This window comes from Oncorhynchus masou, chromosome 6 (assembly GCF_036934945.1).
Source record: "Oncorhynchus masou masou isolate Uvic2021 chromosome 6, UVic_Omas_1.1, whole genome shotgun sequence".
Taxonomy (NCBI): Eukaryota; Metazoa; Chordata; class Actinopteri; order Salmoniformes; family Salmonidae; genus Oncorhynchus; species Oncorhynchus masou.
Window position 1 is genome coordinate 5,227,369 of NC_088217.1, and position 12,730 is coordinate 5,240,098.

The following is a 12,730-nucleotide window of genomic DNA, read 5'->3' on the forward strand; positions in this document are numbered from 1 at the left end:
AGACTATGGGTATATTTTATATATGAATGCTTCCGCTCAGTGTTTGAGATCAATTGACACTCTTTACCATGGCACTTTGAGATTTATTTTAAACTGCAAAACCCTTACACACCACTGCACTTTGTATACCAGGGTTGGCTGGCCTTCTCTAGTCACTCGTAGGCTCAGTCACTGGTATACCTTTATTTACAAATCCATTTTGTGTTTACTGCCATTTTATTTGGGCATTTTTATTGTTCAGAAATGTGGTGGGTTGTCTCTTAGTTTGCTGGACGTTATCCTGCTAACTGTTCCAAATGTCCGAAGTAAATTTGGTAAAAGGGCTTTTATGTCCTCTGCGCCATCGTCTTGGAACACCTTACAAAATACTTTTAAAACTGGAAGAACTTGTCCCGATTGGTGTTTTTAAATCACTGATGAAGGATTTTGAGGCTGATTCCCTGACCTGTCAATGTTTTTAATTAGCTGTTTTATACTCTTGTGAATTCAATGGTTTTTACTAGATTACTTGTAGTTTTTCATGTTGTCTGTCTGTAATCTTTTTTTGTAATGACTTGGCCAAGGTGCTCTTGAAAAAGAGATTTTAATCTCAATGAGCCCTTCCTGGTTCAATAAAGGTTAAATGAAATTAAATATAGGGCCCATTATTACTGCACTGGAGGAACACAAGCATTTCGCCGAACGCGGAAAAGCATTTGCTGAATAGGTCGACCACTAAAATGTGATTTGATGATTTTGATTTGAGTTCAACTCGGGATAACAGGTTATACGTAAGTGTTACGTAATTTTAGCCAGGTACCTTTTAGCCAGGTACATTTTAGCCAGGTGTATTTAACCAGGTACATTTTAGCCAGGTACATTTTAGACAGGTATATTTAACCAGGTACCTTTTAGCCAGGTATATTTAACCAGGTATATTTAACCAGGTACATTTTAGCCAGGTACATTTTAGCCAGGTACATTTTAGCCAGGTACATTTTAGCCAGGTACATTTTAGCCAGGTATATTTAACCAGGTATATTTAACCAGGTATATTTAACCAGGTACATTTAACCAGGTATATTTAACCAGGTACATTTTAGGCAGGTACATTTAACCAGGTACATTTTAGCCAGGTATATTTAACCAGGTACATTTTAGCCAGGTACATTTTAGCCAGGTACATTTTAGCCAGGTATATTTAACCAGGTATATTTAACCAGGTATATTTAACCAGGTACATCTTAGCCAGGTACATTTAACCAGGTACATTTTAGCCAGGTATATATAACCAGGTACATTTTAGCCAGGTATATTTAACCAGGTATATTTAACCAGGTATATTTAACCAGGTACATCTTAGCCAGGTACATTTAACCAGGTACATTTTAGCCAGGTACATTTTAGCCAGGTATATTTAACCAGGTATATTTAACCAGGTATATTTAACCAGGTACATCTTAGCCAGGTACATTTAACCAGGTACATTTTAGCCAGGTACATTTAACCAGGTACATTTAACCAGGTACATTTTAGCCAGGTATATTTAACCAGGTACATTTTAGCCAGGTATATTTAACCAGGTACATTTAACCAGGTATATTTAACCAGGTATATTTAACCAGGTATATTTAACCAGGTATATTTAACCAGGTATATTTAACCAGGTACATTTTAGCCAGGTACATTTAACCAGGTATATTTAACCAGGTATATTTAACCAGGTACATTTAACCAGGTACATTTTAGCCAGGTACATTTTAGCCAGGTACATTTTAGCCAGGTATATTTAACCAGGTATATTTAACCAAGTACATCTTAACCAGGTACATTTAACCAGGTACATTTTAGCCAGGTACATTTAACCAGGTACATTTTAGCCAGGTATATTTAACCAGGTATATTTAACCAGGTACATCTTAGCCAGGTATATTTAACCAGGTACATCTTAGCCAGGTACATTTAACCAGGTACATTTTAGCCAGGTATATTTAACCAGGTACATTTTAGCCAGGTATATTTAACCAGGTATATTTAACCAGGTACATCTTAGCCAGGTATATTTAACCAGGTATATTTAACCAGGTATATTTAACCAGGTACATTTAACCAGGTACATTTAACCAGGTATATTTAACCAGGTACATTTTAGCCAGGTATATTTAACCAGGTACATTTTAGCCAGGTATATTTTAGCCAGGTACATTTTAGCCAGGTACATTTTAGCCAGGTATATTTAACCAGGTACATTTTTAGCCAGGTACATTTTAGCCAGGTATATTTAACCAGGTGCATTTTAGCCAGGTACATTTTAGCCAGGTATATTTAACCAGGTACATTTTAGCTAGGTACATTTCTATCAGGGGAGGAAGTGGAGGAACATCCTCATCAGTGAATGTCATCAAAATGATACTAAATATCGTCACGTCACCAAATAACTGATTAAAACACACTATTATGCAGTGAAGGTCTACAGTAGCCTCAACAGCACCCTCTAGGGGTAGCACCATGGCATAGCTGGAGGACAGCTAGCTTTCATCCTCCTCTGTTGTGTTATAGAATTGACACAAGATGGGTTAACAGTGGACCAAAGACATCGATCATAGGGCAATGCGTTTCAAACCTGTCAATATGACACAGGTGGATTCATCCTTGTACCTTATATTAAATCAAATTGTATTTGTCACATGCGCCGTATACAACAGGTGTAGTAGACCCTGAAATGCTTACTTCACAAGCCCTTAAAAATACCTACAAAAATGAATGTAAAAAAGTACATTATAATGAGTACAAATACTGTTCTTCAATATATTTTCAATTGGCACCTTTTCTGTTAGGCAAAGGCACAGATCCGTACCATCAATAGTCATGAGCGTACCTTGGAGATTAGAATCATTTGTTTATTAGTTTGTTAGTTTGTTAGTTTGTACCCCAGGGAACAGTAATGTATCCTGCCCATAACCATTATTTCTGAGATTGAAGGTAGCCTGCCTGCCTGCCTGCCTGTCTGTCTACCTGCCTGCCTGCCTGCCTGTCTACCTGCCTGCTTACCTGCCTGTCTGTCTGTCTGCCTGCCTGTCTGTCTGTCTACCTGCCTGCCTGTCTGTCTACCTGCCTGCCTGTCTGTCTACCTGCCTGCCTGTCTGTCTGTCTACCTGCCTGCCTGCCTGCCTGCCTGTCTGCCTGTCTACCTGCCTGCCTACCTGCCTGTCTGTCTGTCTGCCTGCCTGTCTACCTGCCTGCCTGCCTGTCTGCCTGTCTACCTGCCTGCCTACCTGCCTGTCTGTCTGTCTGCCTGCCTGCCTGCCTGTCTACCTGCCTGCCTACCTGCCTGTCTGTCTGTCTGCCTGCCTGCCTGTCTGTCTACCTGCCTGCCTGCCTGTCTACCTGCCTGCCTACCTGCCTGTCTGTCTGTCTGCCTGCCTGCCTGTCTACCTGCCTGCCTACCTGCCTGTCTGTCTGTCTGTCTGCCTGCCTGTGTATCTAGCTATCAACAGGAGCCTGCATGCTTGTTTCAAGCAAAGAAGTGAGGAAGAGAGACTTGGAAGTCCACAGTTAGTGTAGCCTAATGACAGACACAGTAAAGAACCCACATTTCAAATGGGTTCTAGAATGAGCACAGCATTCTAGAATGAGCACAGCATTCTAGAATGAGCACAGCAGCTCGGGCACTATGACTGACGAAGGCTTTTAAAGGTGAAGAATGGTTCTTTAGAGACAGACAGAGACAGGGGGCATAGAGAAAGACCGTTTCATCACAATGCAGAGGACTGTGTCATCTTTGACAGCGGCTTCTCACTGATAGACAGTACTGCTGATAATGGCTGGAGACGACACAACCAGAAGCTCCCTATTCACTTTACAATGACATTACACATTCACATTACACACGCACGCACACACACACACGCACACACGCACATACACGCACACACAGACAGACAGACAGTGAGGCTATACAGAAGTAGAGATCAGAACAGTCTGGAGGACTGAGATACAGTGACAGCATTTTAGATGGTATGTGATGCTGTCGCTTGTCCTTGTTATAGCTAGCTAATGATAGGATAAGGAGGCTTGTCTTTGTTATAGCTAGCTAATGATAGGATAAGGAGGCTTGTCTTTGTTATAGCTAGCTAATGATAGGATAAGGAGGCTTGTCCTTGTTATAGCTAGCTAATGATAGGATAAGGAGGCTTGTCTTTGTTATAGCTAGCTAATGATAGGATAAGGAGGCTTGTCTTTGTTATAGCTAGCTAATGATAGGATAAGGAGGCGTGTCTTTGTTATAGCTAGCTAATGATAGGATAAGGAGGCTTGTCTTTGTTATAGCTAGCTAATGATAGGATAAGGCTTGTCTTTGTTATAGCTAGCTAATGATAGGATAAGGAGGCTTGTCTTTGTTATAGCTAGCTAATGATAGGATAAGGAGGCTTGTCTTTGTTATAGCTAGCTAATGATAGGATAAGGAGGCTTGTCTTTGTTATAGCTAGCTAATGATAGGATAAGGAGGCTTGTCTTTGTTATAGCTAGCTAATGATAGGATAAGGAGGCTTGTCTTTGTTATAGCTAGCTAATGGTAGGATAAGGAGGCTTGTCTTTGTTATAGCTAGCTAATGATAGGATAAGGAGGCTTGTCTTTGTTATAGCTAGCTAATGATAGGATAAGGCTTGTCTTTGTTATAGCTAGCTAATGATAGGATAAGGAGGCTTGTCTTTGTTATAGCTAGCTAATGATAGGATAAGGAGGCTTGTCTTTGTTATAGCTAGCTAATGGTAGGATAAGGAGGCTTGTCTTTGTTATAGCTAGCTAATGGTAGGATAAGGAGGCATGTCTTTGTTATAGCTAGCTAATGATAGGATAAGGAGGCTTGTCTTTGTTATAGCTAGCTAATGATAGGATAAGGAGGCTTGTCTTTGTTATAGCTAGCTAATGGTAGGATAAGGAGGCTTGTCTTTGTTATAGCTAGCTAATGATAGGATAATGAGGCTTGTCTTTGTTATAGCTAGCTAATGATAGGATAAGGAGGCTTGTCTTTGTTATAGCTAGCTAATGGTAGGATAAGGAGGCTTGTCTTTGTTATAGCTAGCTAATGGTAGGATAAGGAGGCTTGTCTTTGTTATAGCTAGCTAATGATAGGATAAGGAGGCTTGTCTTTGTTATAGCTAGCTAATGATAGGATAAGGAGGCGTGTCTTTGTTATAGCTAGCTAATGGTAAGATAAGGAGGCTTGTCTTTGTTATAGCTAGCTAATGGTAGGATAAGGAGGCTTGTCTTTGTTATAGCTAGCTAATGATAGGATAAGGAGGCTTGTCTTTGTTATAGCTAGCTAATGGTAGGATAAGGAAGCATGTCACTTCCCTTTGTTATAGCTAGCTAATGATAGGATAAGGCTTGTCTTTGTTATAGCTAGCTAATGATAGGATAAGGAGGCTTGTCTTTGTTATAGCTAGCTAATGGTAGGATAAGGAGGCGTGTCTTTGTTATAGCTAGCTAATGATAGGATAAGGAGGCTTGTCTTTGTTATAGCTAGCTAATGATAGGGTAAGGAGGCTTGTCTTTGTTATAGCTAGCTAATGGTAGGATAAGGAGGCTTGTCTTTGTTATAGCTAGCTAATGATAGGATAAGGAGGCTTGTCTTTGTTATAGCTAGCTAATGGTAGGATAAGGAGGCATGTCACTTCCCTTTGTTATAGCTAGCTAAAGATAGGATAAGGCTTGTCTTTGTTATAGCTTGCTAATGATAGGATAAGGAGGCTTGTCTTTGTTATAGCTAGCTAATGATAGGATAAGGAGGCTTGTCTTTGTTATAGCTAGCTAATGGTAGGATAAGGCGGCTTGTCTTTGTTATAGCTATCGAATGATTTGATAAGGAGGCTTGTCTTTGTTATAGCTAGCTAATGGTAGGATAAGGAGGCTTGTCACTTCCCTTTGTTATAGCTAGCTAATGATAGGGATAGGAGGTCCGTTTAACGTCCCATCCAAAAGACTATGTACAGCAATGTCCCCTTCGATGCCCTGGGGCATTCGGATCTTCTTTTTCATGACATCCAATTGGTAGTTACAGTCTTGTCCCATCGCTGCAACTCCCCTACGGATTCGGGAGAGGCGAAGGTCGAGAGCCATGCTTCCTCCAAAACATGACCCTGCCAAGCCATGCGCTTCTTGACTCACTGCTCGCTTAACCCGGAAGCCAAAACACACCGTCCAGCTGGAGACCGATGTCAGCCTGCACACGCTCGCCCATCCACAAGGAGTTGCTCGAGCACGACGGGGCATGGAAATCCTGGTCGCCCAAACAGTCCCCTAACCCGGACAACGCTGGGACAATTGTGCCACACTTCATGGGTCTCCCGGTCACGGCCGGCTGCGACATAGCCTGGGATGAAACACTGCGATGCAGTGCCTTAGACGGCTGCTCCACTCGGGAGACCGGAGCTCCTTAAGACCAGATGAAAGACTGGCCCCTACTGGCCCTCCAACACCACTTCCAGCAGCATCTGGTCACCCATCCAGGGACCAACCAGGACCAACCCTGCTTAGCTTCAGCAGCAAGCTAGCAACATCTGGTCTCCCATACAGGGCCCAACCCTACTTAGCTTCAGAGGCAAGCCAGCAGTGGGATGCAGGGTGGTAGCCTAACCACATGGGGCATTGGGATCTTTTTTAGACCAGAGGAAAGGGTGCCACCTATTGGCCCTCCAACACCACTTCCTGCAGCATCTGGTCTCCCATTCAGGGACCAACCAGGACCAACCCTACTTAGCTTCAGAAGCAAGCCAGCAGTGGGATGCAGGGTGGTATGCTGCTAGTAAATGTTTTAGTTTTAGAGTACATTTTAGAATATGATGTCTGAGTCAGAGTGACTAACAAAATCAATTGGGGCCCCCCAGGTTAGTAATTTGATCATGGTTACTACAATTTTAGATAGCTGGCCCACATGACGAACTACCAATCTACAAAGTGTTAGCTGACATGGCTAATTGAGTGACTGTCAGTGACCTCATGGTCTCCCAGTCTGACCCCTGTCTGACCTCTGTCTGACCCCTGTCCTATCACCTCATGGTCTCCCAGTCTGACCCCTGTCCTCTCACCTCATGGTCTCTCAGTCTGACCCCTGTCCTATCACCTCATGGTCTCCCAGTCTGACCCCTGTCCTATCACCTCATGGTCTCCCAGTCTGACCCCTGTCTGACCCCAGTCTGACCCCTGTCCTATCACCTCATGGTCTCCCAGTCTGACCCCTGTCTGACCCCAGTCTGACCCCTGTCCTATCACCTCAAGGTCTCCCTCCAGTAGCTGTCCTATCACCTCAAGGTCTCCCAGTCTGACCCCTGTCCTATCACCTCAAGGTCTCCCTCCAGTAGCTGTCCTATCACCTCAAGGTCTCCCAGTCTGACCCCTGTCTGTATCCCTGATTTTACTGCAGTACAGTACTACAGCTAGCATCACAGTGTCCCAGTCTGTCCTCTGTCCATAGATTCCCCTACAGAGGGAGAGATGAGAGAGAAGGGAGCCCAGGAGAGGGAGAGAGAGAAGGGGCCCAGAAGAGGGACAGAGAGGAGAGAAGAGAGCACAGGAGAGGGAGAGGGAGAGAGAGGAGAGAGTGGTGTCTATGGAGAGGGAGGAACGGTAGAGACTAAAAAGCAGATATAGAAGAGAAAGTAGAGAGGAGAAAGAAAGAGACACCTAGGAGAGGGAAGAGGGGTAGAGGAGAGAGAGAGACACCTAGGAGAGGGAAGAGGGGGAGAGAGGAGAGAGAGAGACACCTAGGAGAGGGAAGTGGGGTAGAGAGGAGAGAGAGAGACACCTAGGAGAGGGAAGAGGGGGAAGAGAAGAGAGAGAGACACCTAGGAGAGGGAAGACGGGGAGAGAGGAGAGAGAGAGAGAGACCTAGGAGAGGGAAGAGGGGGAGAGAGAGACACCTAGCAGAGGGAAGAGGGGGAGAGAGAAGAGAGAGAGACACCTAGGAGTGGGAAGGGGGGTAGAGAGGAGAGAGTGGCACCCGTGGGAGGGACGAAGGGTAGAGAGGAGAGCAGATGTAGCTGTGAAAAACTCACCCTCCACCACCCAGGTCTAAGAGGAAATGGAGTGTGCCAGCTCCCCCCTCGACATATGTTGCTACCCGCAGGATGCCTTAGCAACGCTCCAGCGACCATGGAGAGACCAGAGAGAGGACAGCTGTTACCCCGACACACCCAGACCAGCTCTGGCCAGCTCCTCTCTTCTCCACACCAATTTTAGCTCCGCTTGTCCTGCAATAGAGTAAAAAGTCGAGGTAGGGGGTCAGCCGAGGACTGAGTTTACACTTCTACCATACGCCACAAACTGTTGCTATTACCATCACAATGTAGTGTACGGTGGAATGACCTCTGTCACCTTTGAGTTCCCCTGACATCCTACAACAGGCACCCCTGAAGGACTGAACTTTAACTGGGCAAGTCCGTTAAGAACCAGTTCTTATTTATAATGACGGCCTGGGAAACAGTGGGTTAAACTGCCTTGTTCAGGGGCAGAACGACAGATTTTTACCTTGTCAGCTCGGGGGATTCGATCCACCAACTTTTTGGTTTTGGTTGCTGGCCCAACGCTCTGACCACAAGGCTACCTGCCAAACTTAGTTGAACCATGTACCATAAAGCAGGGATTATCAACTAGATTCTGCCACGGGACGATTTTTCCTGGCGCGGATGGTCGCTGGAGGAGGGGGGGGGGGGCGGGGTGAAGCATTATTACCAATAATTTGTTGATGGCAAATGTATCCCTCAGCTCTCACCTCTACGCCAATGACTGTCCAACAACGCTTTGTGTCAAACTACTCCAGTTTCCAGATGACCCACCACTCTGGTCGGTCTCTTCGCCGACGGTGAGTCCATGTACCGTGGAGAGGTCGACCGGGCTACTGGCCCGGTGCAGTTGCAATAAACTGGAACTCAACACAGACAAAACCGTGGAAATGGTGGTTGACTTCAGACAATGAACCCCCACCATCTCTCCCCTTCGAGATGGATGGCTCAGCTGTTAGCACGGCTGAATCATTCAAATTCCTGGGGACCATCGTTTGCCCCCCCCCTCTAAAGAGAGTACAACATCCCAGCCTCTAGAGGGAGGACAACATCACAGCCTCTAGAGGGAGGACAACATCCCAGCCTCTAGAGGGAGGACAACATCGCATCCTCTAGAGGGAGGACAACATCACAGCCTCTAGAGGGAGGACAACATCACAGCCTCTAGAGGGAGGATAACATCACAGCCTCTAGTGGGAGGACAACATCCCAGCCTCTAGAGGGAGGACAACATCCCAGCCTCTAGCGGGAGGACAACATCCCAGCCTCTAGAGGGAGGACAACATCCCAGCCTCTAGAGGGAGGACAACATCCCAGCCTCTAGAGGGAGGACAACATCCCAGCCTCTAGAGGGAGGACAACATCACCTTCTCTAGAGGGAGGACAACATCCCAGCCTCTAGTGGGAGGACAACATCCCAGCCTCTAGTGGGAGGACAACATCCTAGCCTCTAGTGGAAGGACAACATCCCAGCCTCTAGTGGGAGGACAACATCCCAGCCTCTAGTGGGAGGACAACATCCCAGCCTCTAGTGGGAGGACAACATCCCAGCTTCTAGTGGGAGGACAACATCCCAGCCTCTAGTGGGAGGACAACATCCCGGCCTCTAGTGGGAGGACAACATCCCAGTCTCTAGTGGGAGGACAACATTCCAGCCTCTAGTGGGAGGACAACATCCCAGCCTCTAGTGGGAGGACAACATCCCAGCCTCTAGTGGGAGGACAACATCACAGCCTCTAGTGGGAGGACAACATCCCAGTCTCTAGTGGGAGAACAACATCCCAGCCTCTAGTGGGAGGACAACATCCCAGCCTCTAGAGGGAGGACAACATCCCAGCCTCTAGTGGGAGGACAACATCTCAGCCTCTAGTGGGAGGACAACATCCCAGCCTCTAGTGGGAGGACAACATCTCAGCCTCTAATGGGAGGACAACATCCCAGCCTCTAGAGGGAGGACAACATCCCAGCCTCTAGTGGGAGGACAACATCCCAGCCTCTAGTGGGAGGACAACATCCTAGCCTCTAGTGGAAGGACAACATCCCAGCCTCTAGTGGGAGGACAACATCCCAGCCTCTAGTGGGAGGACAACATCCCAGCCTCTAGTGGGAGGACAACATCCCAGCTTCTAGTGGGAGGACAACATCCCAGCCTCTAGTGGGAGGACAACATCCCAGCCTCCAGTGGGAGGACAACATCCCAGTCTCTAGTGGGAGGACAACATTCCAGCCTCTAGTGGGAGGACAACATCCCAGCCTCTAGTGGGAGGACAACATCCCAGCCTCTAGTGGGAGGACAACATCCCAGTCTATAGTGGGAGAACAACATCCCAGCCTCTAGTGGGAGGACAACATCCCAGCCTCTAGTGGGAGGACAACATCCCAGCCTCTAGTGGGAGGACAACATCCCAGCCTCTAGTGGGAGGACAACATCCCAGCCTCTAGTGGGAGGACAACATCCCAGTCTCTAAAGGGAGGACAACATCCCAGCCTCTAAAGGGAGGACAACATCCCAGCCTCTAGTGGGAGGACAGCATCCCAGCCTCTAGTGGGAGCACAACATCCCAGCCTCTAGTGGGAGGACAACATCCCAGCGGTCACCCAGAAGGCTCACCAGACGATGTACTACATGAGGCAGCATAAAAAACTACATCTCCCAGTCAATCCTGGTCCGGTTTGACGCATCAATCGTTTGAGTCCATCCTCACTTTCTCCATTACTGTCTGGTTTGGGTCTGCGAGGGTAAACTGCAACACCTTGTCCGGTCTGCAGAGAGGTTCATCGGCTGCCACCTGCTTCTCCAACGTGGTCCTACACGACTCCAGGGCAAGGAAGCATGCAGGAAAGATCATCGCCGATCCCTCCCACCGTGGTCACCCCCCCCCCTCCTCCCAAAATTCACCTCTGACAGATTGTTCAGGGTAATAATGATCAAATCCTCCCGTCACCTGAAAAGGTCTGTGGCCCTCACCAACCGGCCATCTGGCCCATAGAGACTAAAATACTATACAGTCTATACCGCACACCACATCAAACTGTCTCTGACTCTCTGGACACTAAATCACTGAACTATACAGCATCAAACCATCTCTGACTCTCTGGACACTAAATCACTGAACTATACAGCATCAAACTGTCTCTGACTCTCTGGACACTAAATCACTGAACTATACAGCATCAAACCATCTCTGACTCTCTGGACACTAAATCACTGAACTATACAGCATCAAACTGTCTCTGACTCTCTGGACACTAAATCACTGAACTATACAGCATCAAACCATCTCTGACTCTCTGGACACTAAATCACTGAACTATACAGCATCAAACTGTCTCTGACTCTCTGGACACTAAATCACTGAACTATACAGCATCAAACCATCTGTGACTCTCTGGACACTAAATCACTGAACTATACAGCATCAAACCATCTCTGACTCTCTGGACACTAAATCACTGAACTATACAGCATCAAACCATCTCTGACTCTCTGGACACTAAATCACTGAACTATACAGCATCAAACTGTCTCTGACTCTCTGGACACTAAATCACTGAACTATACAGCATCAAACTGTCTCTGACTCTCTGGACACTAAATCACTGAACTATACAGCATCAAACTGTCTCTGACTCTCTGGACACTAAATCACTGAACTATACAGCATCAAACTGTCTCTGACTCTCTGGACACTAAATCACTGAACTATACAGCATCAAACTGTCTCTGACTCTCTGGACACTAAATCACTGAACTATACAGCATCAAACCGTCTCAATACCAACAAGCTAAACAATGCAGGTCAGGTGACTGGATGTGGTAACAACAAGCTAAACAATGCAGGTCAGGTGACTGGATGTGGTAACAACAAGCTAAACAATGCAGGTCAGGTGACTGGATGTGGTAACAACAAGCTAAACAATGCAGGTCAGGTGACTGGATGTGGTAACAACAAGCTAAACAATGCAGGTCAGGTGACTGGATGTGGTAACAACAAGCTAAACAATGCAGGTCAGGTGACTGGATGTGGTAACAACAAGCTAAACAATGCAGGTCAGGTGACTGGATGTGGTAACAACAAGCTAAACAATGCAGGTCAGGTGACACAGTCCTTCCTTTCCTAACACCTTTTTTATTTAACCTTTGTTTAACCTTTAACCTTAGGCAAGTCAGTTAAGAATTGTCTTATTGACAGTGACGGCCTACCAAAAGGCATAAGGCCTCCTGCGGGGACCGGGGCCTGGGATAAAAACATGTCAAATAAATTAAATAGAAATATAGAAAACACACAACACTACATAGAGAGAGACCTAAGACAACACAACACTACATAAAGAGAGACCTAAGACAACACAACACTACATAAAGAGAGACCTAAGACAACACAACACTACATAAAGAGAGACCGAAAGACAACAACATAGCAAGGCAGCAACACATGACAACACAACATGGCAACAGCATGGTAGCAACACAACATGGAAACAACATGGTAGCAACACAACATGGCAACAACATGGTAGCAACACAACATGACAACAACATGGTAGCAACACAACATGGCAACAACATGGTAGCAACACAACATGGCAACAACATGGTAGCAACACAAAACATGGTACAAACATTGTTGGGCACAGACAACAGCACAAAGGGCAAGAAGATAGAGACAACAATATATCACGCAAA

General features: G+C 46.0%; 1 protein-coding gene across 10 annotated transcripts in view; it reads left to right on the forward strand.

Moving 5' to 3' along the window:
• The window catches only part of atp2b2 (ATPase plasma membrane Ca2+ transporting 2), a 215,511-nt gene that overhangs the window by 146,503 nt on the left and 56,278 nt on the right, over nt 1-12,730 (forward strand). The window lies entirely within an intron of this gene.